Raw genomic sequence first — 25536 nt, 5'->3', positions numbered from 1 at the left:
TGTTTCTTGATGAAAGCAGCCATGTTTTCTTAATCCTGAAAATTCCTATTTCTTTGGTAATTAATACACTGACATGTATAAAAAGTGGAGACACTAAACTCTTTATTGGCCCTCCACCCTATAGCATATGGCAGCAAACGTCCTCACATGTCTGTCTGTTGTGATGATGGGATATAGTTACGAGAGTAGATGACTGGATTGTTCCATTGAATTATCTGTGTATAATCCTTTCTTGGCTGGGTGGATTAGGGGCTTCCCAGGTGTAGGGGCCAGGCTCCATTGTTACATCTACAGCCCATGCAGATATGTCCAGTACTGTGAACTAAATCTTTCCTGCGCTACTAGCAATAATTCACAAATGTGGTAAGCTACAATAGGTCAATGCAGGTGAGCACATGTATGAAAATACCATATTAAAAATGTATAGACATTGTGATGACATCTCCAGCATTGTTCTTTTCTGTCTACAGGAGGGGCATAGCAGGACGCTTACACTGTTGTAACCTATAGCTATAGTAAACTGTGCTCTGTTCTTTTTAGCCACCAGGATCCGGGTGTTGGAGCCATAGTATAGATCAGGGATGGCGAACCTTCGGTCCTCCAGCTGTTACAAAACTACAAGGTTCCCCATCCATGGTATAGATGCTAAAGTATGTCAAGTTGGCCTATGATTGGGCATCACATGATTTGGCTACTATTCAGACCTATAGTAATACCTAAACATAGGTCTATTTTTATTGATATTATTATTTATTTATAAAGCGCCCTTAATTCCAGAGCGCTATACAAGCGATAGGGGTAACAAATAGGAACATTACAAGATCGAAACACATTACATGAAGGCAAATAGCAGACTGGTACATGGGGAAAGAGAACCCTGCCCGCGAGGGCTTACAATCTTTAAGGTAATGGGAGAGAAACAGGAGGTAAAGTGCAGCCAGTCATGTGTGATGCAGAATTGTTATAGGTTGTAGCCTAGTTTGAAGAGAGATGGGTTTTAAGGTTACTTTTGACGGTCTTGATGGTAGACGAGAGCCGGACGTTCCGGGGTAGTGAGTTCCAGAGTATGGGGGAGGCTCGGGCAAAGTTTTGGAGGCGGTTGTGTGAGGTACGAACAAGGGGGAGGACAAAAGAAGGTCACTGAAGGATCAAAGGTTGCGTGAGGGACGGTAACAGGATATCAGGTCAGACATGTACGGAGGAGACAGGTTGTGGATGGCCTTGTACGTCCATGGTCAAAAATTTAAAATTAATATGTTGGGTAATGGGGAGCCAGTGAAGGGATTGACAGAGGGAAGAGGCAGAGGCAAAGCGAGGGGAAAGGTTGATTAGTCGGGAAGCAGAGTTAAGGATAGACTGGAGAGGAGCGAGGGTGTTAGATGGGAGGCCAGAGAGGAGGATGTTACAGTAGTCCAAGCGGGAGATGATGAGCTCCTCTGAATGAATAGCTCAGCCCAAACTTCCAGATGTCACTATTGGTCTGACTGGTAGGTATATTTTTTCGTGTATATCGGCAGCCATAGACCACTATTTACACAGTATGCCCTTTCTCTCTGTGTAGGGTCCACTCCTAGTTTGGCTTACAAATACTGAACATAATACTTGCCAAGACAATATAAAAGAGGGTCACTTACAAACATGCAAAATTTGGGAGGTTTATGCTTACTCATTGCTATACCACATGCCTCCCATATAAGACATTTGAACCACGAATAGTACATATGACTTCTTTAGCACATTCTAGAATGAATACAGACTATAAATCAGACTGCCTAAACACATACAGTACTGACCCCAGACCAGACTGCCTAAATAGCCCCAAAGGTGGGATTTATCAGGCTGTCACACGTATATTATCCACTGGGGATTTTAAGATGGAAACATACCTATGTTGACTATGCTTACAGGCTCCAGACCAGATCTTGCTGTTTACGGACCCTAGACTATGCACCCCAATAACTATGCACCCCAAAGAAGCAAAACATACCACAGACCAGACCCCCTTAATAGTACAGACCCCAGACCAGATGATCCTGTTTACCAATTCCACACCTAACACCCCCCCCCCCGCACACACATTTACAAGCCTCAAACCTCTTAATAAATACAGATCCCAAGGATATAGACCTTAGACATGCCCCCCTTATTTATAGGCCTCAGACTAGACCCTCCACTTACTCAGATCAGACCCCAGGCCAGACCCATATAAAAACAGACTCCGGACACTGAAAACTTCAGACCAGACCCCCTAAAGATACAATATATTACATTTATATATAAATCTCTGTTATAAATGTGAAATAATGCTATAGAAAGCTGGTGTATATACCGTATATTCAGAGAGGATTTAGGTTTAATAGCTGCACTCCCAGAATGCATCACACCAAGAGCCTGTTTTGATCTCCCCCATGTTAAACTTAGTAACGTCTCTCCTAAGGCATGTGTGGAGTTTTTGGAAGGGACAGTTTAAGGAGATGCTGAGACATTAGGGACATATGCGTCCCGTGGTGACGGACAGTGACACAAGGGCCGCCAGCAGGAGTGTCTTGCCAGCTCGGCAGATCTTAGCTCTGAGACCTTACAAGGAGAGGGCAGTGAGGGGGGGCTGGGAGGAATGGCAGGTGATGTCGTGGAGCAGAGGGATCCTTGGATGTTTTAGGTGACGTGTAAGGCTCTAAAATTTCCTTCTCTAGAAATCATTCAGCTATTGCAAAGAAATTACAGGCATTAGATTGTCAGCTCTGTTGGCACAAGCTCCGCATAATCCTTGCAGAGACAGGCAGCGTGTTGACGTCACCTAAGGGATCATAATCCAGATGGTCCGTTCATCTTGAGAAGGGTTAATAGGGCCTGGCCATTCTCTTGCCCCAACAGATGGTAATGTTTAAAAAAGAATAAAGCAGACACTAATATATCACTTTCTAAGACCAGCTGTCCCAGACGGGGGTGGCGGGGAGCAATTTTAACTCTCTGGCTCGAGCAAATTTACATTTTGACCGAAGTAAAACTTATCACAACTTTTTTTGTTTTTACTCATTCTGTATTGTCGTAATGCTAAAATAAGTCATTACATAATAGAGGTCTATACTGTAAATGTCTTCACACATATAAAGCCAGATATATGATATTACTGTTATACTCCTAGTCAAAAGTAGAGATGAGCAAAGTAGATTAGTTTCGCTTTGTACGAAGCAAAATTGATCTGTGCTCAGTCTGCTGACTCTATACAGGGAGGATACTGCCCAGGGACAGTCTGGAAAATGCCTGGAAAACATGGATACAGCCATGGATATATTCATGTTTTTCAGGCTGTCCTTGGGCGGTATCCTCCCTCTGCACAGAGCCGGCTATGTAGGGATCTAGGGATATGAGCGCGGATCAATTTTGCTTTGTATGATTTCATTTGTCTTGATAAAGAAATATTGGATATGTTTAACTTTAACACCCTTTTTAAAGAGCGAGGTCACTGCTAGAGGTTTCTGGCAGCGGTCTTTCCTCTCTTCCCATTAAGGATATGTGCATGTGTATAGGAAGGATATAGGGAATAGCTATCAGCAGAAATAGTGTTCATTAGCCATTAACCTGACAACTATTGAAGGTCCTGTATATGGTCACCATTAGAGATGAGCGCAACTTGAGAGTGCTCAAGTCCGAACATTCAGTATTTGAATACCGGTGGATGAAGTTGGATGCAGCCCTAGGGAGTCTTGGAAAAAATGGATACTGCCCATGGCTGTATCCTGGTTTTGCATTCAACAGCCATCAGTATTCAAATGCTGAATGATCAGATTCAAGTACACTTCTCTAGTCAATATTGGATGGGTTATCCCACAATTAAAGGTTATCCACTATCCATATGGACTGGAAATATTCAGAAGCCCCAAGAATGTGTGCCACATGTCTTGTGATCGGTAGGGGTCTCAGCAGTCATCCCCCCACTAATCAGCTAGCTATCTCCTATCTTATGGACAGCTGATAACAATTGTGGGATAACGCCTTTAAGTCTATGTTATCCATGTTTGTTGTTTGCCCTTTATTGTTCATTGTTGTCAGCTGTTGTAGAGGATCATTGAAGTCTTCTTTCATGGGGCTGCAAACAGGAAGGAAGGAACATGATCACTACTCCATCTCACATACCTCCAGTTCTGGGAAACTCCGAAACCATGTACATTTCTCTTGTTGAATGTGCAAGCAATTTTCACAAATTTACCTTTATACAGCTGGTTTCGCAGAAAGCTGGAGCAAAAGCCAAAAGTGGATTTAAAGTGACTGTACCACCAGGCCCAGGCAGAATCACTGGAGGCGGGCCGACGCACCCTTAATGGGAAGAAACTCCAGCCCCTCCATGGTGTGACCCCATTAGAATCAATGGAACCCTATCATAGAGGGGTGGGGGTTTCCTCCCACTAAGGGTGGGTCGGCCCGCCTCCAGTGCTTCAGCCCGGGCCTGGTGGTACAGTCACTTTAAGGGAATAAGGAAGGACTTCATACTTCTCCTTCCTATTAACGTAAAAAAGCATCATGACTGCAATGTGTGATTGTCGCCTAAGGGCCCTTTTACACTGGCTGATTATACCAAAACCAATGAGCCAATGAATGTGTAAACCCTTAGAAATAGGTCAATGGCTGATGACAGCAAAGGGCTGCACAAAAGATCTTGTGGCCCTTTATATGGCTTAGTTTGCTTTAAAGGGGTACTCCAGACATTTACTTTTTTTTTTAAATACATCGCTAAGGTTCCTTCTCTGAACACTCTGGCTGCTACTTCCTAGATGAGACTTGTCTCAGCAGTGACTATCAGCCTATTACTGCAGTGCAGTCCAGCTCAGTCAGTGATTGGCTGAGTAGACTGTGATGAGTCCATCTTGCAAACAGTGCCCAGAACGTTCAGCAGAGGACCCGAAGACGCCACAGGAGGACCCCGGTAGGAGCATGTTTGGTGAGTATAGGTTGTTTATTATTTTCTAATAAATGGAGTACCCCTTTATTCAGCAGTCGTCTATTACACGGGGAGATGTGCAGCCAACAACTGATGATCATCAAGCATACCAGAATGGCTTAATCAGCATTTTCTGACTAGTGGCTCCATAATGGTCACATATAGATAAGTCACTTAAGCGATTGTTTAGCGAGGATTTAGCCTTTTAAGTGATTTAATGTTTAGACAAAGAGATAAATCGTGTAAAAATCTCATTACTTTGATTGTTGGGCGACTTATCCTGATTTCTTTTTCTTGGACCTACTGTTTAGATGAAGTGATCTGCGAAATATCAGCAAAGGACCAGCAACGACTTTGGGGCATATAGAAAGATCACGGTTAACGATTCATCGCTCATCATTTGATTGGTGGCTACGTTTACACGGGCAGATAATCACTAAATTACGGTTGTTATTACTAATTTTCAAACGATTATTGCAGCATGTGAAAGGACCATTACATGGGGTGATAACAGCCTGCTTAGCTGTTTCCCTGATAATTGCCCATGGAACAATTATTGGCCGTATTCGGCCGTTACAGCCGATAATCGTCCCCTGTAATAGAAGGGAACGATCAGCCGACATGAACGGTGTTGGAAGAACAATGCTGTCGTTATTCTTTCAACATGTTGAAAGACAAACAACTAATATAGCAGCGACATGCTGCTGTCGCTCCGAGGAATAGGAGCAGCGGCAGCAGACCGCTGCTATCTGCTATGGGCTGCGCGGACGATCTAGCAATCACCCCTGCAGCAATTGCCCCCCCCCTTACTCATCGGCTCGCTGCCGATGTGTGTAACAGTGGTGGCAGCGAGCGGGGAACGAGGAGCAATCGAGCGCTGATAGTGCTTGTTTGCTCCTCATAGTCGTCCCATGTAATAGGGGTTTTAGGGTCCTTAGTGCAACCTTAATATAGACCAAACAATACAACCTATACAATTACAAAATCTCATTAATCACTTAATTAGTACACACAGTTTACACTCATAAAGCCCTTACTCTGACTACTGTATACCTTGATTGAGAATTACGTGGCATGACAGATAGTAGCCACTGGGTGGAGCACTTTGTCAAGCCTTTGCAACACTGCCAGGTACAGACTGTGCTATTGGCCATATGACATTTAGCAGAACAACTACTGAATACCTTCCCATACCAAATGATGGGGAGAAAACCCACTGTATCGTTACTGTAAGCAGCACTGCAAGGGTAAATAACTCTGACATCCTGACTCTTAATAGGGAACAGATGTTAATAAGTGAGGCTGTTAGGATAGACGCAGGCTTCCAGCTAACCCGATACTGCGTGTCACTCAGCTGTGCGTGTGTCATCGCAGGGAAGGAGGGTAATTCTTTAATCTGGCCATAGATCTTATGACTTTTTCATCAACAGTTAAATAACATGTATAAAAGCCCTTTAAATTGTGTAAAATACTCATTGGAGAGGTTTAAACTTTAAATTACTAGAATGTAACCTGTGTGGTGTAAATCAGTGTGGTTAGGGGGCAACAGAGGTAGCAGTCACAACTGGACCTCAACTTCGGAAGGGTATTAAAGCCATTATCCAGCGAAAATCTTTTTCTTTCAAAGCAACTGGTTTCAGAAAGTTATATAGATTTGTAATTTACTTCTATTTAAAAATATCGTCTTCCCATACCTATCAGCTGCTGTACGTCCTGCAAGAAGTGGTGTATTCTTTTTAGCCTGACACAGTGCTCTCTGCTGACATCTCTGAGGTTTTTTTTATGGAGATTTGCTCCTGCTCTGGACAGTTCCTGTCTCGGCCAGAGATGGCAGCAGAGCACTATGTCAGACTGAAAAGAAAACAACATTTCCTGCAGGACATTCAGCAGCTGATAAGTATGGGAAGTCTTGAGATGTTTAAATAGAAGTAAATTACAAATCTACATAACATTTTAAAACCAGTTGATTTGAAAGAAAAAGATTTTTTTTCGGAGTACCCCTTCAAGCCGAATATCGAACAAGTTCCTTATTGCACAATGCTGAAATGATTGTGTAGAGAGCTATCCCGCTATGTAAGTGAATGCTAGGCTGATACATTGCATGTACACATTTATACATTGTAAGCTGGAGGAATATGGGAGAAAAACTGGTGGATACTAAGACCATGGACTGATATACAGGATACTCTGGAGCAGTCATTCTTGTGAGATAGAGGAAATGACATTACTCTCTTGCTCTGTTTTCATTGCCCTCAGCTGATCCTTCTGCTTCATCTCAGAGGATCTTACAAAGCAGAAGGATTCTCAGGAGGAGGTTGTCCAACCTGTCAGCACTCACAGTTCTCTCCCACTGACTCTAGGCTGTGAGGAGACAGGGGGTCTGGGCTAACTAGGATTTATAGAAATATGCTGGGCAGATTCAAAGCATTTAACCCTAAAAGATCAAAAAAGTACCTGGAAATGTAAATCACCAAGTTTTTCCTAAAGTCTTACAGCGTTACATCTTCTTTGAATTATTCCGGTCTGCTACAGAATAACAAACAGCCATTAAAGTTCCCGTAAGGGTTATCACCCCGACCCTGATAGGCTTACAAAACTTTCAGCACAATAGGCCCAAATTTTTGATATATAGTCCATTAGTTGTCAGCGTTTTGGTTCAAACCTGACCAGGAGCAAATTCTGTATAGAGTTTGTATATTCCGCCTAGGTTTACACAGGATTCGCCCAAAACCTTTAAACATAGTGATAAAAAAGGTAGGCGGTATATAGGATAGAAATAGAATTTTTATTTAATTATTAAATTAATTTAATAATTTAAAAGGCTACTCCAGTGGAAAAAAAAATGCAAGGTCAACTGGTGATAGAAAGTTATACAGATTTATAAATTATTTCTATATAAAAATATCCAGTCTACCAGTACTATGCCCTGCAGGAAGTACTTATCAGCTGCTGTATGCCCTACAGGAAGTGGTGTATTCTTTTCAGTCTGACACTATGCCTTCTGCTGCCACTGCTGCTGTCCAGAGCAGTAGCAAATCCTCATAGAAAACTTCTCCTGCTCTGATCTGGACAGAGGTGGCAGCAGAGCACACTGTGTCAGACTGAAAAGGATAAACCACTTCCTGCAGGACATAAAGCAGCTGATAAGTACTGGAAGATTTGGGATTTTTAAATAGAAATAATTTACAAATCTGTATAACTTTCTGACACTAGTTGCTCTGAAACTTTGGCATTTTTTCCACTGGATACAAGACACTGCAGGCCTTGTAGTTCTATGAAAGGTTTATGCTGCATTACATAGAGCTGATCAATTCAAAAACTCCTCCACTCCACCAATCAGGTACAGGTACAGGTTTGATTGGTGGAGTTTTTGATCTAATTCCCTTTTTGGGGTGCACAGGAGTGGCTGCAGTTTGAGGTTTCTGTTTTTTGATGTGATATATGTGTTGCGGAGTGTTGTCTTTCTTGCTGTTGCACAACCCATCCAGATGAGAATCTCCATCTTACTCCCCCGTTCACATCGTATCATATGAGGCTTACCTGCACTATGGAGAGCTGTCTTTATTCATTCATCACATAGAGCTGAGACAAACAGCATCGGAATCGGACAGGTTCTCTGTGTTTTCATAAGATTTGTAATAACCCGTTCAGTTTTGTTAGATTATCCAGTGCTACAAAAACATGGCCACTTTTCCCCCCTCTCTTGTCTCCAGATTGGATGGGGTTTTAAACTTAGTTTCATTGAAGTAAGGCTGCATTTTCATGTTCCGTGTTCCTCACGGAACACGGACGTGGAATGCCTGTAACGGACTCTGCCCCCCCCCCCCCCCCGGGAAGCATCTGTAATTGGATGCTGGGAGCAGGGGAACTGTATAGATAGGCGCTGTGCTGTAATGAAGCAGCGCGGCGCATATCTGTACAGTTCCCCCGCTCCCAGCATCTTATCACAGATGCTGTCCGGGTGGGGAAGAGTCCGTTACAGGCATTCCACGTCCGTGTTCTGTGAGGAACACGGAACATGAGAATGCAGCCTTAATGAAGCTTAATTGCAAACCACACCTGAACTGGAGACAGGAATAGTGCAAAAGTGGCCATGTTTTTGTAGCACTGGATAAACCCTTTAACCCTTCGGAGTGGTGACAAAGTGATTTTGGTGCACTCACTGCCTAAAGGGGTTGTCCAGCGAAAACCAACCAAATCAACTGGGGTCAGAAAGTTATATAGATGTGTAATTTACTTCTATTTTATGTCATGCAGGAAATGTTGTTTTATTTTCAGTCTGACACAGTGCTCTCTGCTGACATCTCTGGCCGAGACAGGAATTGTCCAGAGCAGAAGAGGTTTTCTACGGGGATTCATATTAAACCGAGACAGAGTTCCTCTCTCGGCCAGAGATGTCAGCAGAGAGCACTGTGTCAGACTGAAAATAAAACATTTCCTGCATGACATACAGCAGCTAATAAGTATGGGAAGACTTGAGATTTTTTAATAGAAGTAAATTATAAATCTATATAACTTTCTGACACCAGATAATTTGAAAGAAAAGCATTTTCGCTGGACAACCCTTTTAAGCACTGTGTAAATCAGTGGTAACTTTGAGAGCAACAGGCACAAGATCTGACATCGTATTAGGGCTGCAAAGCTATCTAGAAAGAAGAGGGCATGGCAGCCATTTTCCCTTAAATAGACCAATACCAGGAGGGGAAAACCTTGTGCTTCTTCATTAAACTAACATAGGTGCCACTTGTGGGAACATTGACAACTGTTTGCTGGATGCATATTCTGTTATATCCCAGACCGTTTGTCATATCCCAACTGCTGCGTGCCACAAATTACAATGATATACAAGAGAAGGATTAGCATATCTGAGACAACAGATGATCAGAAAAAAAGGTTATAATAATAGACATGAGGATGGCTATCATTCAGTCTGGACAACCCCTTCTCATATTACGGAGCTGGCCACAGGGAATTTCACTGCCAGGAGACAACCAATAAGTTGGGGGTTTATGCCCATCCTTCTGCATTCCAGTTCCTCCCAAAGGTGTGCCATGATCTCTACTCAGGTTGTCAAACTCGCCAAATCAGTATGGGCCTTATTTTTATGGTTTCATTTATTTATATAGAGCTGGTATATATTGCAGTACAGAGGTTGACACCACTATGTCCGGCCCCTGTCCACATTGCAGCTCACAATCTAAATTAGAACGTGACCTATCAGTGTCTTTTAAAAGTGTAGGAGCAACTCAGAGGAAAGATGAAAACACAGGTGGAAGATACAATCTCCTTGCGGATGCCCTCAGGAGCAGTGGTAACCACAAATCCATTGTGCTGCCTTGTTCTATGCACAAGGATATGAACAGAAACGTCATAGGGTTGGAAGCATGTGATTTTGTAGATTTAAATTGTAAACTATAGCTTTCAAGATGCTGACTAAGGAATGGTTCAGATTCAGGTTCAGCAACGTTTATCCAAACCCGAACATTTAGCATTTGGAGAAGTTGGATACCACCCTAGGGCTGCCAGGAAAACATGGATATAGCTTATGGCTGTATCCATGTTTTCCAGGATTCCATGGGCTGTATCTAACTTCTCCAAACGCCATGAGTCAAATGCTGAGTGATAGAGTTTGGATGAACGTTGCTGAACCTGAACTTTCGGCAGGTTCGATCAACTCTAGTGATGACATGGTAAGAAGATTGCCACGCCAAAGCATCTGACTCGAGAGGAGCATGGTATACACAAAATTGGCTATACAGGTACTAAGTAGCAAGGTGTATGCCCCATGTATGAGTACATACAGAAACAGACAGCAGTCCCTAGTCCTGTGTGTACTTTTCATGGTGCCCTATGCTGATATGAAAGGCACCACGGAAAGTATATACAGGAGCAAGCATCCTTGTCAATTAGAGAAGTACCTGCTCCTGTACACAGTGCCATTGTATGGCAATACAATTTTAATCCTATTTCGTATGTGTTGCAATATCACATAGCATCTTAATAGGAGCAGTGCTGTATCTGTATATAAAAAAAAGCCAAAGGGACAGTATCTCCATTGTTCTCTGGATTACAGGGGAGCCATCAGTTGAATCACCACTGAACCGACAATAAAGACACATCCTAGCGATACGTCATCATTGTCTGTATTGGGATTTCCTTTCCAAAACATGTAAAACCAGCTGCAGAAAATTTTCCTCCTCTACCAAGCTGGCAGCGATAGGTTGGCATTGCCCATACCTGTGGGAATTCTACTGTCAGGCTGCTAAATTGTAAAATGGGTTCCATCACTTCACAGAATAAGGGAGATTTCCTATAGGTTCTCTAATTTAGTGAAATATATAAACTAAAGGCCATATAGGACGGCCCTCATAGTAAACAAGTGATAATCTTGTTGAGCTGTGCTTGTTTACCAAGCCTATTTCACATCTCGGTAGTCTTGTGGCCAAGGCTGCACTAACAATCATTCGTGCCACATGTCGGCAGCCTATGCCCTATTACAAGAGATGTGTGGTCGATGCTTTATATGCATGTTAGAATCAGTCAACAAATGTGCACTTGCTTATTTGCCAGTATTTCACACCAAAAGTATGGCTCATTTTTGGTTCATGTTGTCACATTAAAGCCACACCTCTTCCCCCATAAGCACTACTATCTCCCTGTTGCATGAGCCAAGTGTGGGGGTTATTTTTCTCACACCATTCAATTGCACACGTGTATGGTTACATCAATGAAGCTGCCACATTTTCTCCCTCTAGAAGCATTGCCATAGGGAGGCCCCATACATATAGCTCCATTATACAAAACCACAAGGACACTTTATGTCTCCGCGCACGTGGCTCGCTGTGTGCTTGAGACATAACAGCTCTTTTATAAACTTTTGTGGCTTTTCTGTATTATGTTTAGTGCTTATTTATATGTACATGTCATGTCTTTCCTCTAAATGCTCAGGCTAGTGGATGTATACAATGAATAATGGATGTGTTCAGATGATAAAGGCCTCATAGACTGACCCTGCTATCTATGGTGACCTAATGACCTGGGGCTATAGGAATTTTATTCTTCAAAAGGCTCAGGAATCTGCCCTGACATTAACATATCGCTGATAATACTGTATGGTGGCAGGCCGCATAGTCTTCACAAGTAAAACTGTCCATGTACTTTATGCCTCACCACAATGGAATGAAATCAGTCTTCGGCTGTAATCTTAAGTAAAATATATAGGAAATATTTGGCTTCAGGAATACTGTATATTGTCAAACGCATTACTGAGTGACAAATGTAAATTGCGTGGTATAAGCCGCAGCATTATTCCTTGGTATAAACTCTGTACATAGCAGCAGATGTGAACCATTTGGCCCACCCAGTCTCTATATATGATTTGTCTTTTTACTCCGGTCTAGATTCTCATTTGGAGCTGTAGACCAAGACAAACTGTCTACAGGCGTAAGATTAAATCTTTTAAGCTGTAAAGAGGTTGTCCAGTTTATCTTTTAATTGTATGTTGAATATCTATAGCATTTCCACAGATAAGGCATAGTACACATACACAATACACAAATATGATGAGGCTCCAGAAGGCACTTAAAGGGGTAATATATTTCAATTAACATAGTTAATTTGCAGGATTCATCAAGTTCAATATTTTTGCAAATACATTAATTTGGCAGCTTGTTGTGTAAGTTACCGACCACCACTCCTCTCTAAAATCAGTGGTCTGGCTGGAATATAAATATATATTTCATATGTGTTATACACTGTTAGGCCATACCAGCCGGATTATCTTTTCGGCCGCAGAATTCTGATGCGGGCGCATCCGTGTGTGGCCGCATCAGAAGCCTCTACAGGACACTATGAAACTTGCGGCCGCAGCTGCTCGCTTCATGGTGTGAACTGACTGGGTTTTCTCACAATGTTCACACAACGTATATTTTCGTTAAATCATGGCCGTTGTACAAGGCTGTGATTATTACGAAAATATATGTTACTTCTCTGTCTATGGGATCCCGGCCGGAGCGTATACACATAGTATATGCTCCGGTCGGGATCCCTAGCGGCGCCGCAAACAACTGACTTGTCAGTTTTCTGCGGCCACTATTCAATGAAACCCTGTCGGGGCACACTGTGGATCGAGCGGCTTCAGCCGCTAGCTTCATAGCGTGCAGTGAAGAGTTGCGCCCGCATCAGAACACTGCAGCCGAAACGATCATCCGGCCGGTACTGCAGTACTGGCCGGGATGATCTTTTTAGAGACCGGCCATTCTGTGTGTGTAATATGAATATGAATTCGGGGGGAGATTTATCAAACATTGTGTAAAGTGAAACTGGCTCAGTTGCCCCTAGCAACCAATCAGATTCCACTTTTCATTCCTCACAGACTCTGGAAAATGAAAGATGTAATCTGATTGGTTGCTAGGGGCAACTGAGCCAGTTTCACTTTACACCATGTTTGATAAATCTCCCCCTTCATAACCCTATTACACATACTGTCCAGCTACTTTTGGACCACTCTATATATATATATACACTATGGGTGGAAATTATGAATGCTTTCACCTGAAGACTAGTGACTAGTGTAGTCTCAATGCTGTCAAATTTTTGTGAAAAACACGGGAAAAGACAACAATTTTCGAGCAAACAAGCAGTTAGGGGTGCAAAGGGTACAATTGCACCCGGGCCCAGTAGCCTAAGGGCCCTATTCCACAGTAAAGATAACCGGTCGAATTGGCCCAATTCGGCCGATTATCACTCTGTGAAATAGAGAGAATGATCAGCCGATAATCGTGTCATCGGCTGATCATTCATTTAGGGCCAGACCTAAAATCATCGTTCTCCCACTGCGCATCGCTACGGTTGAATAGCAGTGCACGGCGGGCGACCGACGATTTGAGAAGCAGCAGCGTACATTATCTGTCAGGTCTTCTGCTCCGCTCCGCCTTCCTCCCCGGGTCCCGTGTACTCTGGCTACAGAATGGCCTGTCAGCTGACGGAGTGCTCAGCCAATCACAGGCCGGGACCCCTGTGGCCTGTGATTGGCTGAGTGGCCTGTCAGCTGACAGGCCATTCTGAAGCTAGAGCATGCCGAACCCGGGGAGGAGGACAGAGCAGAGCAGAAGACCTGACAGGAAATGTATGCTGCAAGGGCTGCAAGGACATCAGTATCAATGTCCCTGCAGCCCTCACTCAACGATCATCGGGCCGTGGAATAGGCCCAGTAAACGAGCGGCCTCGTTTACATCGTTGATCGGGCCCTCCTCGGCCCGTGAAATAGGACCCTAAGGCCCCGTTCACACAGAGCAAGAACGTTGGAATTCCAAGGCGGAATTGACTACTCTGTGGTGGACGGTAACCTAGACAACAAGCTGTCAACAATAGGAGAGGAAGAGCAGGCATATCAGAAGTAGACAAGTTTACTACATGAATGTATTTACAAAAATTTTTACTTTTATTATTAGACTTGCCAAACTGTTCGGGTTCGGCAATGTTCTTGGAGCCCAGACACTCAGCATTTGACTCCCTCTGTCTGGAGAAGTTGGATGCCACCCTAGGGCTGCTAGGAAAACATGGATAAAGCCTATGAGTTCAAGGACTCCCTAGGATGGCATCCAATTGGCCACCGGGATGCCGTCATATAGAGAGAGAACGTTATCGAACCTAAACAGTTCATTAAGTCCGCTCAGCACTATTGAAGGACCCTACAAGTTTAACTATATTAGTTTTGCTGGGAATACCTCTTAAATATACATTACAACTTGTGCTCTCAAATTATGACCTCATATTTCTTTGTTGAAACAAAAATATGAAAGATATTAGTTTCAAAATACCGACCTTAAAGGTCCTTAACGGGTTAAAGATAAACTCTACAAAAAAAGGTTAGACTCCCTAATGAATATTCGTAAAACTGCTTTGATGGTTAATGCTGAGCCACAGGGGGCTGCAGCCAGTGACTTTATGCCCCTATGGAGACTGGCATGGCTAGGATGGAACACAGATGCTGATGGTGTGTTGTTGACATGCCATCATTATTGTCACAGGCCAAGCAGAGAAGGGAGCACAGGGGTGAATGTGCTTGCCAGATTTAGGTAGGACATTTATCTATGTCACTGACTGCTGTGTAACAGGATGGAATAAACATACGGCAATCTGCAACTTATTACCAAACATGAAACCTAAAACCAAACGTACAGCAGTGAATCATGAACATGGTCAGATTCTTGCTAGTATCAGTAGTTAAAATTTTTTTCCCTATCAATAAAAAAAAAAAAATTACAATGTTTCTATGATTATTTGCATTATATATGGTACTACAAAATTTACCCAGCGCTGCCCGGGTATAAAGTGTCAGTGTGTTAAGTAGATTTGTTCTAAGGTGCCCAGGAAGCCAAGCTAAAGGTATTGTTTCATCTGAGTTAATCAGTGGAATTAGTGTATACCTGTAGTGCATAGTTAGAGGGGTTCTGTATACCCAGTGTATAGTTTTTAGGGGTCTTGCATATCTATAGTGCATAGTTGGGGGAGGGCTGTATACCTATAGTGTATAGTTGGGGGGTCCTGTATACCTGTAGTGTGTAGTTAGGGGGGGGGCTGTATACCTGTAGTGTATAGTTGAGGGAGGTTCTGTATACCTGCAGTGTATAGTTGGTGAAGGTCCTGTATACCTGTACTGTATAGTTCGGGGGTCCTGTATACCTGTAGTTTATAGTTGGTGCTGTATACCTGTAATGTATAGTTGGTGGAGGTCTTGTATACCTGTAGTTTATAGTTTGAGGGTCCTGGATACCTGTAGTGTATAATTGGTGCAAGTCGTGTATACCTGTAGTATATAGTTTGAGGGTCCTGTATACCTGTAGTATAGATTAGGTGGAGGTCCTGTATACCTGTAGTGTATAGTTTTGGGGTCCTGTATACCTGTAGTGTATAGTTTGGGGTCCTATATACCTGTAGTATATAGTTGGTGGAGTTCCTGTATACCTGTAGTGTATAGCTTTGGGGTCCTGTATACCTGTAGTATAGAGTTGGTGGGGGTCTTGTATATCTGTAGTGTATAGTTTTGGGTTCCTGTAAACCTGTAGTGTATAGTTTGGGGTCCTGTATACCTGTAGTATATAGTTGGTGGAGGTCCGGGTCCTGTATACCTGTAGTATAGAGTTGGTGAAGGTGCTTTATACCTGTAGTATAGAAATGGTGAAGGTCCTGTATACCTGTAGTGTATAGTTTTGGGGTCCTGTATACCTGTAGTGTATAGTTTGGGGTCCTGTATACCTGTAGTATAGAGTTGGTGGAGGTCCTGTATACCTGAAGTATATAGTTGGTGGAGGTCCTGTATACCTGTAGTGTATAGTTTTGAGGTCCTGTATACCTGTAGTGTAAAGTTGGGGGTCCTGTATACCTGTAGTATATAGTTGGTGGAGGTCCCATGCACCTGTAGTGTATAGTTTTGGGGTCCTGTATACCTGTAGTGTCCTGTATACCTGCAGGGTCGTATTTACCATTAGGCACCCATGGTCTGGTGCGTGGGGTAGCACCTTGCAGAGGGGCAGTACCCTCCCATTCAGACTTGCCAGAAAATCTGGTGTCTTTTCGAGGGGGGTATGGCGGTATTGGTCAGGTCTGGTATAGCGTTGTTATACAGTCACAGTATGGCGGCATTGGTCAGGTCTGGTATGGCAATGTTATTCAGTCACAGTATGGCGGTATTGGTCAGGTCTGGTGTGGCGGTATTCTCCAGTCACAGTGTGGCGGTATTGGTCAGGTCTGGTATAGTGGTGTTATCCAGTCACAGTATGGTGGTATTGGTCAGGTCTGGTATGGCAGTGTTACCCAGTCACAGTATGGCGGTATTGGTCAGGTCTGGTATGGCGGTGTTATCCAGTCACAGCATGGCGGTATTAGTCAGGTCTGGTACAGCGGTGTTATCCAGTCACAGTATGGCGGTATTGGTCAGGTCTGATATGATGGTGTTATCCAGTTACAGTATGGCGGTATTGGTCAGGTCTGGTGTGGCGGTGTTACCCAGTCACAGTTTGGCGGTATTGGTCAGGTCTGGTATGGCAGTGTTATTCAGTCACAGTATGGTGGTATTGGTCAGGTCTGGTATGACAGTGTTATCCAGCACAGTATGGCGGTATTGGTCAGGTCTGGTATGGCAGTGTTACCCAGTCACAGTATGGCGGTATTGGTCAGGTCTGGTATGACAGTTTTATCCAGCACAGTATAGCAGTATTGGTCAGGTCTGGTATGGCAGTGTTATCCAGCACAGTATGGCGGCATTGGTCAGGTCTGGTGTGGCAGTGTTACCCAGTCACAGTTTGATATACCTGTAGTGCCCTGTATATACATGTACTGTATAGATGGAGTAGGGGTCTACCAGTTATTACTGTGGATGTTGTGAGGCAGCTTCCCTAGCAACCATTGCTCCCTGTGAAAATGAAAGCAGTAATCCTATTGGTTGCTAAGGCTCCCAACTGCCGTTTACTGCTGGAGACATGCAGCTAATTATATCACCTGTGTTTGCAGTGAGGGGATTTTCCCATTCATCTCTATGGGGCGTAGTGTGAACATAGCCTAAAGTACATTTGTTTACACAAGTTGTTACACTAAGCCCTGATCTACTGCCGTCGCTGAGAGGTAATGGGAGGGGCATGGAAAGACAGCAGTCCTGAGCTGTATGAGTGGTCAGAGATGAGAAGAAAGTCTTAATTTATCTTTCAGGAACAGTGTGGATCATCTTCAGTTGGCAGAGTAGCACAGCTAGCATGTATCTAGAGATGAGCGAACTTTTCAAACGTTCGTTCCGACCGGACTTGCGGATTTTTTTGGTACGTTCAGTTCGACCGAATTTCGGATTTCTTCGGATTTCATAGTTTAAAGCATCTATATGATACGGGGGTAGTGTATTTGGTTAAATTTAGGGCTCTAAATGTCAGTAACATCATTATCTTTTCGATATCTCAAAGTCAATTTTTTTTAAGACTTCAATATTCACCATTACAGGGTCTATGCAGGAAATTCACCATTACAGGGTCTATGCAGAAAATTCACCATTACAGGGTCTTTGCAGGAAAAAGGTCACAAATGCTGGTATATTTGTGTCTTATGGCCCTATTCCACGGAACGATTATCGTTCATTTTCGGACGATATCGACCGCTACGGACGATAATCGTTCCGTGGAATAGAGTGCAACGATCAGCCGACATCGTTCATGTCGGCTGATCGTTGCAGTCGCTTGTTTTTCAACATGTTGAAAAACAAGCGACTCATATAGCAGCGATCTGCTGCCGTCGCTCCGCTGAATAGGAGCATCGGCAGCAGACGCTGCTATATCCTATGGGCTGCCCGGACGATCAGCGATCCTCCGAGCAGCCCCCCCGCAGCTCCCCGCCGCCCCTCCCGCACTCACCCGCTCGCTGCAGCCGCGTTGAATAGCGGCGGCAGCGAGCGGCGAACGAGGAGCAAACGAGCGCTAATAGCGCTCGTTTGCTCCTCTAAAACGGCCCGTGGAATAGGGCCATTAGGATAACACGTATGTCATATACACTCTCACAAGGAGCCAACTATTATACTTGGAATATCTGTAGAGACCTTTTTTTTAGAGTTTTATTCTCCACAAATGCACGAGGTATATTTGTGCCTCAGGATAACACCTATGTCATATACACTCTCACAAGGGAGACAGTATAGTACTTGTATATCTGTAGAGCACATTTTTCTTCTGTGCACCCTTTGCTCTCCTATGCCTAATCTATCTATCTTTCACCCTCTCTATTTTTCTCTCTCAATCAGTATATGTTTCTCCTCTCCGCTTTGTTAATAATCTTGTGGTCTTTGCTTTTGTAAATATCTTCTCAGTAGTCAGTACAGCAGAGTACAGCAGCAGCGTTTTATCACTGACGAGCTGTGTGCAGTAACAGACTCTTCCTCTCTCTCTCTTTCTCTCTCTGTGCATACTGCGTTGTGCGGTCATGTGACCGCTCCTCTTAAAGCAATACCACGTCACACAGGAGGTGGGCTAGTGCAAGATCCCTGCTGATTGGATGTGTTCCGGGCATCATGGGAAATGGCTTTTCCCACCCGGAACACTTCCTGCTTTGTGAAATGGCGGCTGCCATTTTAGAAAACAAGAAAAAAAAAAAAATCGGAGCGGACTTCCAAAAATCCAGATCCGACCGGATTCAGACTTTTGGAAAAATCTGAACCAGATCCCATACCGGCAGAACCGGTTCGCTCATCTCTACATGTATCCAGAGCAGATTTTCTCAGGCTTTCTCTGTCATGTAAACAGCACATGCGAAGGCCCACTCCCACTTCATGTGTTCCTTTTTTGCTATTGGTAATTGGTAAAGCCTTATTTTTAACAGATATTATAATAATTACCATTAGCAACAAAATCAGTGGTAAACTGGCAGACGGAAGTAATGAACAAATTAAAAATTATAATAATTATTTCAATTATATGAATAAAGGATTGAACTTTTAGAGAGCTGGAGAGAATCTTTTCGTGTTTCTTAATGAACAAAGAGCCTTACCCCAAATAGTCATAAGGAGCAGAGCATATATGACAGAAAAAAAAAAACTATATAAAAGCATCTCAAAGGGTAAACGCTGTAGTGTAGGACCATACCCTGTGCTCTGCATCGGAAACATCAGTGGGGAAGATAACCAATGACATGAGACTGACGAGTTTTATAAATTCTATTCTGGAATTTACACTGCAGTATAAGACATCACAGGGACTAAAGACAGAGGAGAGATAATAATCGATCACCTCCCAATCCTCATCCTTCAGCGAGGGAATGTCCTCACACCATTAACTCAAAGCCCTGACATAAGGTTTGTTTGTGGTGGCATGGAGCAGGTGATAGATACACATTACAGCTTTGCTGAGCAGAGCAGATCCTTGGGCTTATAGGCGGAGGGTAACAGACAGAGAGGCAAGAACTGCCCCAAGAATGCATGCCAAAGTTGCACAAATCTAAAGTAGGAAAAGTTTGGAAAACCAAGGGATGACTGGAAGGGGAGCTGGTCCAGACATTTCACCCCAGAGTTGGCCTAAAAATTGCCAAAACTGTGAACTAGGAAAGGATTATACCAAACAGAAAAATGGAGGGAAGATACAGATAGGAGAGTCCCTCCTGTGTTCCCTACTGATCTAGCTGTTACTAGAGTCGGATATTCCCTTTCCTTTTTCTGGGGTAAGGAGTCCTTTTTGATAAATAAATTGATCACAAATATGTTAGGAATCACATTGCCTTTCAAATGACAATAAGTTGCTTGAAACGACAGTGACCATTTTAAGTTTTTTTGTTTTTTTTTATTTAGGAAATGACGATGTTATGCTCAAACAGCAAAATAATGGCTGTTTTTTTTTTTCTTTGTTAAGGAAGTTGAACTCTGGTCTCTTATGCTTTTAGGCCAATGCTCTTCTTTTTGAGCTATTCATGTGGCCCAACAATGGCTGTTATTATACAAAAAACAACCCATATATGATGGTGTCCAATAAAAGTGATCATCATTTTGACCATGTGTAAACATAGCCCTAGGCCATGTTCACAAAACCTTTTTTTAGACGAAACCCCCCCCCCAGCAATTTTGATATTGAAGGCCGGTAATAATGATCACAACAATCATTGACGGCTGTCACTATAAAATAACCATTATTATAAAAAGATTGACCGGCTGTGGGAGCATAGCCTAAAATTGTTTATTAGCTGATCTTTCTGGCTACATGGAACAGTCCACAATTCCACAGGTGGAAAATTGGTGACTGCTTTTGCTCCTTCTCAGGCTTTTATGATGCCTAAAATCTATGAAGGCCAGGACATCATCAATAATAAACAATATTCTGCATAAAGCCGTTTCTAGCTTGATGTAGAATATTTCAGCATTGTCGCAAACCAATTTTTTAAAGGTCCTCTGTAAATTTTTAATCAGAATGAGATCCAGACTGTTTGCTGGCCATGTCATTAGGTTTATATGCCTTTCCTGAAGAAAAGCTTTTAACATTCCTAGCTCTGTAGCAAGATGGATTATCATCCCGAAAAATGGCTCCATATTCCCCAAGCTTATGTTTTCTGATTAAATGAGAAAAGTGTTTAAAGTCTCTGCGTCCTGTGTATTGCCTGTGTATAGTTGAGATGAGTATGGCCTGTATTACTATGACGTGGTGTTAATATACTGGGTAGCTATGCACCTTTTATACACCTTTTTTTTTTACATACACAGGGGGAGATTTATCAAACTGGTGTAAAGTAGAATTGTCTTAGTGGCCCCTAGCAGCCAATCAGATCCCACTTTTCATTCCTCACAGATTCTTTGAAAATAAAAGGTGGAATCTGATTGGTTGCTAGGGGCAACTGAGACAATTCTACTTTATACCAGTTTGATAAATCTCCCTCTTTATATTTTCTTACGGAAACATATATTACACCTTTGCAGGATACCAAAATAACAGTCAATTATGTTTTTCAGTAAAAAAAAAAAAAAAAAAAAAAAAAAGACACTTTTTTGGCACAGGTTGTGTCAATGGGCTTCCATGACTCTGACATATAAGCAAGGTGAATAAATAAATCCCACCCTTACCTTCATTGTCTCTTAACATTAACTTCAATGCATCCAAAAGATACAAAGATATTAGGGTTAATGTCTCTTTCAAAGTAAGTTTCTATATTGCAGATAATTTTCAGTTTCCTCAGTTACGTGTTGTTGAGCTGCAACCGTTGCCTGGTGTTTCAACATTAGTTTGGGATATAAATATCATGGGGAAGTCAAACTACATGTGTATAGCTGATTCCACAGAAAAGAATAACATACACAAGCGATCACTGAATTTCATTGACAGCAGTGTAAAAGAAAAAAAAAACTGTTGTTGGAATAGTTGGAAAACTATTGGAACCAGAAATTGGCCTGCAGGTCCTCCATAAATCCTAATAAAACAGGAGGCCGTGGCCCTGATCTAGACCCTTGCCTATCAGCTCAGAGTCATACATGCAGTATTGGAGCCAAGCACAAGAGAGGACTGGATTCCTGACTGTTACTAGCTGTATACTAGTACCACTATCCCATTTTTTTTTAAAGCTAATCTCCAGTACCTAGGACAACTCCGGCGCTGATAAAAAAAACTGAACTGAAGCTCCAGTTGGCGTCTTCATTTTTTCTTCACTTCCTGGTTTGGGTTTTCCCATGATGCACTTTGTCTCCTGTGATGTCTGACTCTGTAGAACTATTAGATAGCTTACAGCTTGCTCAACCAATGAGGGTCATTTGACAAAGGGAGGCTGGCCTAACAGGGTTTAGACCCGCCTCCCTCTTGATGATGTCATTGTCACAAAATGGCTGCAACAGAACAGCCTGGGGTCAACAGTCAGGGGGGAAAAGATAGGGAAGTGGGGCAGATAGGTGATTAAAGCATATTACAAAGTTATATAAATTTGTAATGTGTTTCCATTACTGGAAAAAAGATTTTTACTGGAGTTGACCTTTAACCCCTAGACGACCCAGGGCGTATAGTTACGCCATGGAAGTCTGTCCCCAAACGACCTAGGGCGTAACTGTACGCCCTGGGTATTTCTCCCGCTATGAAGCGTGCTCCGAATCAGCAGCCGGGACCCCACCGGTAATGACACGCTGCAGTGATCGCGCTGCCGCGTGTCATTAACTCCTTAAACGCCGCGATCGCGGCGCGACCGCGGCGTTTAAGTGTAAGTGACAGGGGGAGTCCCCTGTCACTCACTGATCGGGACCCCCGCAGTGTGACTGCGGGGGTCCCGATCGGTAAAACGGGCCGCCGGAGGTCTCTCACCTGCCTCCGTGCGGTCCGATCGGCGATCTGCTACACTGAGCCTGCACAGGCAGGCTCAATGAGCAGATCGCCGATAACACTGATCAATGCTATGCCTATGGCATAGCATTCATCAGTGTAAAAATCCAAGTACTGGATGTAAAAGTCCCCCAAAGGGACTTCAAATGTGTAAAAAAAAAAAAGTTAAAAACACTAACACACAACCCCAAAACCCCTCCCCCAATAAAAGTTGAAATCACCCCCCTTTCCCATTATATAAATAAAACATATAAAAATAAATAAACAAATAAACATATAATATACCGTAGCGTGCGTAATTGTCCGATCTATTAAAATATAACAAGCGTCATTGCGAACGGTAAACGGCGTGCACGAAAAGAGGGAAAAAAGTGCGCGGATTACCGATTTTATGTTACATTATATATAAAAAATTTTTTATAAAAAGTGATCAAAACGTCCGATCTTCACAACTAGGGTATTAATAAAAACTAGAGATCATGGCGGAAAAAATGACATCCCATACAGCCTCATAGGTGAAAAAATAAAACCGTTATAAGCGTCACAATAGTCCCATTTTATTTATAATTAATTGCCAAAAAAAAGGATTTCATTTAAAAAAAATATATATATAACATTAGAGAATCTGTGTAACCGGCATATGGTTGTGTTCGGGCTGACCTATAGAATAATAGTGTCATGTCGCTGTTACCATATAGTGCATTACGTAGACACAGGAACCCCCCAAACGTTACCATATTGCATTCTTTTTTGCGATTTCACCAATTTATATCTTCATAAATAATATATTTGGAATTCCATCATACATCTTATGGTAAAATGAATGACGCCATTACAAAGTACAACTATTCCTGTAAAAAACAAGCACTTACATGGCCTGTAGATAGAAAACTGAGAGTGCTAGAGCTCTTAGAGGGGGAGGAGGGAAAAACGGAAACACTAAGATCAAAATTTGCGCGGTCCACTGGGTCATTTTGGGCCTGGTCCTCAAAGGGTTAAGCACACTAAGCCCTCCACTTGCTCTGTTCCTGCTCCAGTAGTTCTCCTTGTCAGCTAACAGACTGCAAGGGTATGGGATATGTTTTTTGCTCTGTCCCTGCTCCTGCAACTCTCCCTCTAACTTGAGGCAGCTGTCCAATCACTGCTATGCTTGCAGCCAATATGGCTATGGAATAGCAGGATTTTAAGCCCCTTCCCCGAATGTTTATTATCTGATTAAAGCCACCAAACAGGTGGTGAGGAGACTATCATTTTTACTTGTGCAACACGTGGTACCCCAATACTTTAGGAAATAGTGACCTTGAACGTGCATGTTCACTCATCTCTAGCAGTGATCAAGTTTGTTAGTGGGACTATGAGAAAAGAAAAGTATAAGTTCCATTAAGTGTTAAAAATCATTAGAAAGATATACAAAGCATAAAAACAAATTTTCCTACTTTATTATGTAAAAAAAACAAATAAAAAATAATGACAATAAAAACATCCTGTAAAAAAAGACAAACCCTTTACTCTTAAAATAAAATAAAAAAACAGCGTTTTTTGCAATATAATAATTCACTCGAATGAAGTCAATGGGAAATTGGCCGGCAGTGCATACGCCATATAGAATAATTGATTAGGACTGTCCAATAACCTACTCATTATTTCCCATGTTTCACCTGTTCACATATTTTCACGTTCTATTTTCACCTAAAATTATGGTCACACTTTGCTTTTATATTACTGTGTATGAACCTAGCCATAATACAGCTATGGTAACAAATTATATATGAGCGTTAGTGATGAGCGAATACTGTTCGAACAAATAAATATTCGATCGAATAGTAAGGTATTCGATCTATCGAATATTATCGAATAGTTCGACGAACTTTCGATAAATATTCGATAAGTGTTCAAATCCCCCAGCTTCCGGTTTTTCCTCCAAGTGGTCGCATAGATGTTTTTCAATAATCGAATACTTGTTCCCATTGACTTTAATGGGATCGAATATTCGATCGAATATACGAATATTCGGAAGATATTCGTACGAATATCGAATATTCGAATATTTCACTATTCGCTCATCACTAATGAGCGTACAGTAGTAGAAATATTTGGCTATGACCAGTAGGGGACATAGTGCTGCTGACAGTAAATAAAATATTAACTCAATCACTAACTTGTATCACTCTTTGCTGAGCTATGTTGCTGAACGTGTTGGACACCTAGTGCTTACGATTACATGAACTAATGCATTTCATTAGCCGTTGAATGATGCCTCCCTGAAGTAATGTATGATGAGGACGATCTCTCCGTAATAAAACGTGTTTTTCTCATGCTATCCATTACAACATACTATGTCCAGGTCCCATAGAACTGTATGGGAGCTGTTTTCAGGATTTTTAAGATGCAATCTATCAGCAGGCTTAACATTGGGTGTCAGGCTCTGTTCAGCCCCTGGCTTCTAGCTTTGTAGTATAGCAGAGCGCTGTGCAGTTATCGGCCATATTGGATTTTCTGAACTATGAAATGCCAGATTAAAGGAATAGGCAGTAATGTGTATATATCTATTTTTACAGAATTATTCCAGACATGAAAGCAGTTACTGATATGAACGAGATACCTGACCTGAGGGGTGAAACATCTGGTATTGTGCTAGTAAAACCCCTTTTCGTGTTATAGTCATCTATGTATTTCCTCTGATCTTTAGAAAAAAACAGACAGTTTAAAAAAAAAAAAAGAAATTGTAGGTGGAGCAGGAAAGGAGCGAGGAGTGTTCTTCAGGTTTTAAGTCACATCTAGTTT

General features: G+C 42.4%; 1 protein-coding gene across 2 annotated transcripts in view; it reads left to right on the top strand.

The window, feature by feature from the left end:
* The window catches only part of LSP1 (lymphocyte specific protein 1), a 65427-nt gene that overhangs the window by 11480 nt on the left and 28411 nt on the right, over nucleotides 1–25536 (top strand). The window lies entirely within an intron of this gene.

The sequence above is a fragment of the Dendropsophus ebraccatus genome, chromosome 4 (assembly GCF_027789765.1).
Source record: "Dendropsophus ebraccatus isolate aDenEbr1 chromosome 4, aDenEbr1.pat, whole genome shotgun sequence".
Taxonomy (NCBI): domain Eukaryota; kingdom Metazoa; phylum Chordata; class Amphibia; order Anura; family Hylidae; genus Dendropsophus; species Dendropsophus ebraccatus.
This window is presented reverse-complemented; position numbering and strand designations above follow the sequence as displayed.